At 30.6% G+C, this 7,114-nt stretch overlaps 1 long non-coding RNA gene across 3 annotated transcripts; it reads left to right on the top strand.

Moving 5' to 3' along the window:
* Nucleotides 1-1,196: 1,196 nt before the first annotated feature.
* On the top strand, nt 1,197-4,681 carry LOC101499353 (uncharacterized). Of its 3 annotated transcripts, none has more exons than XR_001144934.3 (4): nt 1,197-1,576; nt 2,900-3,158; nt 3,911-4,283; nt 4,480-4,681. It is a non-coding gene; the product is annotated as an uncharacterized lncRNA (long non-coding RNA). The 3 variants fall into 3 exon arrangements; XR_003470508.2 differs by having other exon boundaries at nt 4,474-4,681; XR_001144933.3 differs by having other exon boundaries at nt 1,222-1,576; nt 3,911-4,681.
* Nucleotides 4,682-7,114: the final 2,433 nt, after the last annotated feature.

Raw genomic sequence — 7,114 nt, 5'->3', positions numbered from 1 at the left:
TCTATTTTTGTTTATTTGATTATATTGATGTTCTTATTACTTAAATTGAATTTCAATAGGATCGATTAAATTCATTTGTCATAATTTTGTTTCGGTTTCTAATTTATTTGAATTATAATTTTGCGACGCTTGATCGTTAATTGTAATATATCGACGATTGTGATGCTTAATTCAGTCAAAGAAACCAAATTCACATATGGCTGATTACGCTTGTTTGATCATTTCTATAGTCAAATAGGAATAGAATAACGAATTAGAAATTAAACTCATTGATAGAATTTGTGATAGGTTTGAAACTCGAATTAGTAGATTGATCGTTTTGCTCATCTGTTCAAACAAAAAAAAATCTAAAAAATCCCTTTTCTAATTTTAACTTTCAACTTTCAATTTGGATAATATTATTATATCAGAAGTCCTTGTGAAACAACTTGAGTTATTACCTCTATCTACATTTTATCAATTGTATTTGACTAATGTACGACAACGGATCAGGACGATGGTTGGGGTTTGACCAGACCACATTTACCAATCAGGTCTCAATTATCTTGGTCACCCATATTAAGATATTGAGCGACTTTTCCTTGTTTCAAGGAAAAGATTTGAGGTCTTGCATATTTTTAAAATTCTAACGAAAGAATGTTCAGTTAAGCTTTTATGCAAAATTAAACTTGAGTACTCCATTACGAGATGCATCATAATTTCATGTTTTTGCACATACTTATGAAAGAAATAGTTTTAAAACTACCCATCCTTTTATTTTCATAGCTCACTTTTATATCTCACTCTTTATTTTTATCTCTTTAGCCAGAGGAACTTGAGACAGGTTTAACATCAAAAGAACAATTCCAGATGCGCTGACATTTAAATTTGATATTTTTATTTTATGTTGTAATCAGATAATGATCTTTTATTTTCAGATGTAATATATTAAGACTATGTTGAATAAATTATAAATTATAATTTTTAAATATAGTTTTCAATTGAATTCGATGATTCTAAATTATTATTGATTGTTACTGCTCTGTTTTTATTAATTTGTATCGATCCGATTATCAAATTCTTGATAATTGGCATTAGGTTACACTCGACGAGTAAAATTTGTCATATTGGAGGCTTAGTCTCAAGGTAATCGGGAAATTTAAAGAAATTGTTCTCCCACCCTTGTTTTTGGCCGAGAGCTTTAGCCTTAGAAAACAATTTAAGATTTATAGGAGAAAAAAATAACAATAAAATAATCTACCCACCCTACAAAAGAACCGACATTCCCTCTTTTATTATTTTTTTCCATTCTCATTCCCTTTCTGCATATCCTTCTTTTTAGTTTCTTCTTTTCTCTAAAATATGTGAAATTTCCACTGGCATCGACGAGGACATCTCACGACCCTGTCGCCGACATCGACAAGTACATCTCATGACCCAATCACCGGCAAACCGGCAAGAACGCCTACAATCTAGCCACAAGCAAGAACGTCTCACGACTCGGCAAGAACTTCACGCGACCCAACCTCAAACCAGAACTCACGACCCATCCGTCGCCAAGAACTCACAAGCTCAGTGTTCTCTTTTGTTCTCTCTAGTAAAAACTCAAAATCTCTTTTAATTTTAATTTTTTATGTTTAGATTGTTCCTGTGATGATTTCAATTTTTTAAGTTTAGATTGTTCTCTTCCATTCACTAATAAATTGAATCATTTTTAGGTTTAGATTGTTAATATATATATTTGCTCCATAATGAAACCATACCTTTTATAGCTCCATAACCTTTCATTCTGTGGTTGTAATACAACACAATGATAACTAGGATTAGGATGAAACCATACCTTTTTATAGCTCCATAACCTTTCAATAGAATTATTGTAATACATTTTTAAAGCTGCATAATTCTAATTAAAATAATAACTATAATGTTTTTGATTTTATATTCAAGATAAACTAGAACGTGATTAGTAATTTGTCCATCAGGTTGTTCTTTTGGAGGAGGTACACCAATATATCCTGCACTTTTTGGAGTGATTAGATTTGTTAATCTATATTTAATTTTGTTACCAATCCTTACTGATTTTCAAGGCAATGAAGGAAAAACACCTGAGTCAATATCAGAAGTTTCTTTTTTAGAACAAGTTCAGCTTGATAATAACCATTTTGATGGTAAAATTCCTTAAGGTGTTGGCTCTATTAAAAGCTTATACAAATTTTTTGCTTCTCTTAATCATTTTAATGGTGAAATTCCTCCTAATTTTTTGACTCACCGATTATGAGTATCTCTCACAATTCTCTTTCTGGTAAAATTCCAGAACTGAAAAAATGAAAGAAACTAGTTTCTCTGTCGCTAGAAGATAATAATGTAATAGGAGAAATTCCTTCTTCTCTTGCTGAGTTACCTTTTCCTACAAACCTTGATTTTAGGCATAAGTTTATGTGGTGATTTAGTTTCTGTAAAGAAGCTAGTTAAATTTGGAAACTATTCTTCAAAGAATTTGAAAGTTGAAGTAAAAACTTGGACTAAAATTAGGCATAAGAATGTTGTTAAGATTCTTGGGTTATGTCGTTCTGATGAGTCAGTTTTTCTTATTTATGAATACTTGTAGTCAGAATTTTCAATTGCATTGGTGAACTTTGTTAATCAAAGTTATTAATTAATCATTCTTCAAGTTTCATCCCTTCAATTCATAGTTAAGCGTACAATTCTTTTTTTGTTTTATTTTATTTGAGTAAACTTAAGCAAGCTATTCTATTAGGCTTTATTACGATCTTTATGCACAAAGACTAGAGATTTTATACTTATTGGATTGGATATAGGTGCCAACATATTATTGATAGATGCTATAATATTTCTCATTTAGATCAAAATATAAGTTAATTAGATATATGTTTTATCTCTTTGTCAAAAAATCTTGCAGGTATTTGATTTGATATGGGGAAAGGCGCATGTGTTTCGGACAAGAAATGTTAGAAAGGTTATAGAGACAAGAAAATTCAAATGATGATGAAACTCTCAAAGATTAGCCCAACAACTCAACAACAATCATCTTGAGGATCAATTTACAAATGTCAACTTGGCAAATATCCCATTTAAGTATGATGTAGTTGAACCTTCACCAAGGCCAAATGAAACTGAATCACAACATAAAAAGGAGCCATTACTTATCAAAGTTAAAGGTAAAAAATCTCATATCATTAAATTTGTTGTCTTATTGGTGGTGGTTGTACGGATGTTATTATATTATCTTACTTGAGATTGTATTATTATTTCCACAATCAGATACTTCTACTTGCTATTGATCCTCCTGTCCCTAAAAATGATTGCAATGCTTTTGTTAGTTACTAATAAAAAAACCACAAATGAAGGTATAATTATATGTTGCATTATTTTTACAAAGTCAGTAAATTACATTGACATTTATATTAAATGCATGTAAATGACTAACATTTGAAAATTGTAGAAACTAAGTGAGTAAAATACGAACTAGATATATATGATGTTATAAGACTATTGTGTGTTTTTTATTGTTATGCTATAACGTGTTAAAGATTTCTTCTTTCAAGCATTCGAGTTTCGCCAAATGAAAACTATTATGAGCATTATATATGATTACTAACATGTTGAAGAAATGGAATATGAAATTTGGTACTAATTGGATACTGTTGAGCCTTAAACAAGATGTTAATTTTGCATGCTATTTGTTGGAGTATTTGTGAGAGAACTACGCATATTTGTAATTTTCTGCACTATTTTTTGAGCAATTAATTCAAAGTAAATGCGTGATTTTTTTTTTGGAATTTTTCATGAAGGTTTTTTAGTGCCAACTTAGTTGTTGCTTTTGAAGATACCTCAAATATAATATAAAATGCGTTATTTTCAATAGGCTTTTAAATGTACAAAACTTATCAGACTTTTATTTTTCTAATAGGAAAAGATATCAGAGAACTTGTCTCAAGATCAAAAACGTGTTGCCACTGAAGGTGTTCCATTAAAGAATAATACTTATCCAAATGATGTTATTGGAAAAGTGTATGAAGCTCATTCAAGTCGAGTGCGTGGATCAGGTGTTTGCCCCATGAGTGTTTTTTAAAACGCACAAACATTTCACTCAATTAGGCAATGCCAGTAGCTTTAGTCAAAAAATGTTGAGGACTTACAGAAGGAAGTGCACACTTTGGAAGAAAATCTAAATGGATATGAAGAGGCTAATGAACAACTTTAACAAACACTAAATCAACTTAAAGTTCTCCTTAATTTTATGCAAAGCAAATTTGGTGATGAGTTACCAACTTTCATCCAAGGTGTCTCTCCACCTTAGTAATATAATTTCTTTTAATATATACAAATTGGTGTTAGTAAGAGTTTTTACACTTAGATCTATACTTTAAGTCACTAGAAAATATCATGTTCTATTTCTTTACATAGTTATTAATATTATCAAAATGATACTCATTCATTATCTTTATCGATGACATCTTGATCTATTCTAAGAGTCAGGGGGACATGAGGGATATTTGTGTCAAGTTCTACAAGTACTGAAGGAGCATCAATTGTATGCAAATCTAGGAAAATGTTAATTTTGATTGGAAGAAGTGAAGCTTTTGAAGGTGCAAACACGAAAAGGAGAGGAGTTGAATTGTATTTCCCAACGTTGATAACTTTTTTTCTAATTTGATGAAGGTTGGTTGGTTTTTATCAATTACTTATATAAGAAGCAATTAGATTTAGATGTAACAAGCAATGAAAGCATAAATAATTTGACACAGATTTATCATGGTTCACCACTAACTTGGCTACATTTTGTCCCATAATTCAGAAGGTTTTAATCCACTAATTTAAATACCTTGAATTATAAATAATCTGATCCTCCAATTCACTCTTCTCAAACAGTCTGACAACCCTAAACTGAGGAAATAACCACTTTGAACCTACAAGCCAAGTCTTCTTCTACCAAGCTAACAACCTCAGATTGAAGAAGGAACTAAACCACTATTAGGTTGGATACAAAAGATTGGAACTTTAAGTGTTTGCTTCTAACAAGTCTAATAATAATAATAACTCTTACACTCTATAAGAAAAAAACACTTACAAAAAAATTATCATTCAAACAAGTGTTTATCTCTTTGAACTAAAAGATGAATTTGGAATTTGAGTTTGAGTTCGTCTACTCTCTTTTGATTTTCAATTATCTTCTTTTTCAACATTTAGTATCTATATATAATTCAAATTTCGGCTTTAATTTAGTCCTTATTTAATTCTGAATTGTATCTTATTCATATTGAGTTTGTATATTCTTTAGATTGATTATGTTCCTATTTTGTTTAGATTGAGTTTGTAAACTCTTCAGATTGATTATGTTTCTATTTTGTTGTAGATAAATCTTGATCAAATCTTCTTCAAATCTTTACCATATTATATTTTCATCTTGGTCAAACATTTTCTTCGATTATATCTTATTTTAGATTTTCATCAATTATAAATTTGAATCAAATCTTATTTTAGATTTTCTTCAATTATAAATCTGAATTAAATCTTATTTTACATTTTCTTTAACTATAAATCTGATTCAAATCTTATTTTAGATTTTCCTCAATTATAAATTTGAATCAAATCTTATTTTAGTTTTACATCAAAAACATGAATCTTCTTTCATACTATTTGAAGTCAAATATATTGTCCTCATAAAATATTTTTGTTATCAACAAAATTCTAAGTATAAAATCAACTTGGTTACAACAACTTTTGGGATAAATAATTTCTAAAGAATGTATCGCAGTCGACCCTACCAAGGTAGAAGTCATGAAGACATGGAAACAACTGTATATAGTACATAGATAAGAATTTTTATGGACTTGGTCGGGTACTATAAGAGATTTATTAAGGGATTTTCCAAGATTGCAACTCCATTAACACACTTTACGACGAAGAACCAGATTTATGCATGGGTTGTGGTGTGTGAGAAAAGTTTTCAACTGATGAAAGAAAAACTTACTATATCCCTAGTGTTAGGGTTGCCGTAACTTGAAAAGCCTTCAAAGTTTATTGTGATGCTTCTTATCATGATTTAGGTTGTATATTGATGCAAAACAAACAAGTAGTGGTATATGCCTCGAGGCAATTGAAGGTCCATGAAAAGAACTATTCCACTCATGACTTGGAGGTTACTACAATTGTCTTTTCAATGAAAAATTGGAGAAATTATTTATATGGGTGCAATTTTGATGTATTTAGTGACCATAAGAGTTTGAAATACTTGTTCAATCAAAATGGGCTTAACATTAGGAAGATCAGATGGATGGAGTTCATTAAAGAGTATGAGTTCATATTGGATTACCATATAGGGAAAGCAAACTTGGTGGGTGATGCCTTAAGCAGGAAATTGGTTCATCTCTCGTTCGTAACAGTGAATGAGTTGGAGTTGTTAAAGAAGTTTCGTGACTTGGATCTTATTTTGGATTCTTCATCGAGGAAATGCATTGTGGAATGATTATTATAAATAGTTAATTGATGAATGAGATTAAAGTTCTCCAAATGACAGACGTGTACTTAGGAGAAGAGAAAGTTGATCGAGGTTGGCATGACACCTAAATTCAAGGTAGGTCCAAACGATATTTTGAGATGTAATGGATGTGTTGTTATACTATACTTGACAATACAAAATTGAGGAAGACTATGTTGAGAAGGGTTTTGGTTTGGAATTCCGAGTCCATGCATTTTGGCATATACGCATTGCATTAGGGTGCTTGGCACACGAGTCGTGTTTGAATCAAGTTTATGATTGAGTGTTCTGAATTCGAGTTGTCGTGGTAATTGTGTTGAAATTGCTAAGTGATATGAATTGTTTATTGTGCGTAAGTGTGATGGGTTGTAAAACTATTTCGAAACTCAATTTGTCGTGGTGATTGTGTGGGAATTACTAAGTGTTAAGTTTTGGAGTTATGTGTGAGTGTGATTGAATTAGTTTAAGTATTCTTGGAAGGATAAGCAGGGAAATCGATTTCCCAATCGATTTGGGAAGTCACAAGGGCTAAACTTTTTATGAAATCGATTTCCCAATCGATTTGGCCATGCAGGAATTCAGCAAAACTGACGGAAATCGATTTGGAAATCGATTGAATTTAAGTCAGGGGAT

Source organism: Cicer arietinum, chromosome 3 (assembly GCF_000331145.2).
Source record: "Cicer arietinum cultivar CDC Frontier isolate Library 1 chromosome 3, Cicar.CDCFrontier_v2.0, whole genome shotgun sequence".
NCBI classification, from domain to species: Eukaryota; Viridiplantae; Streptophyta; class Magnoliopsida; order Fabales; family Fabaceae; genus Cicer; species Cicer arietinum.
This window is presented reverse-complemented; position numbering and strand designations above follow the sequence as displayed.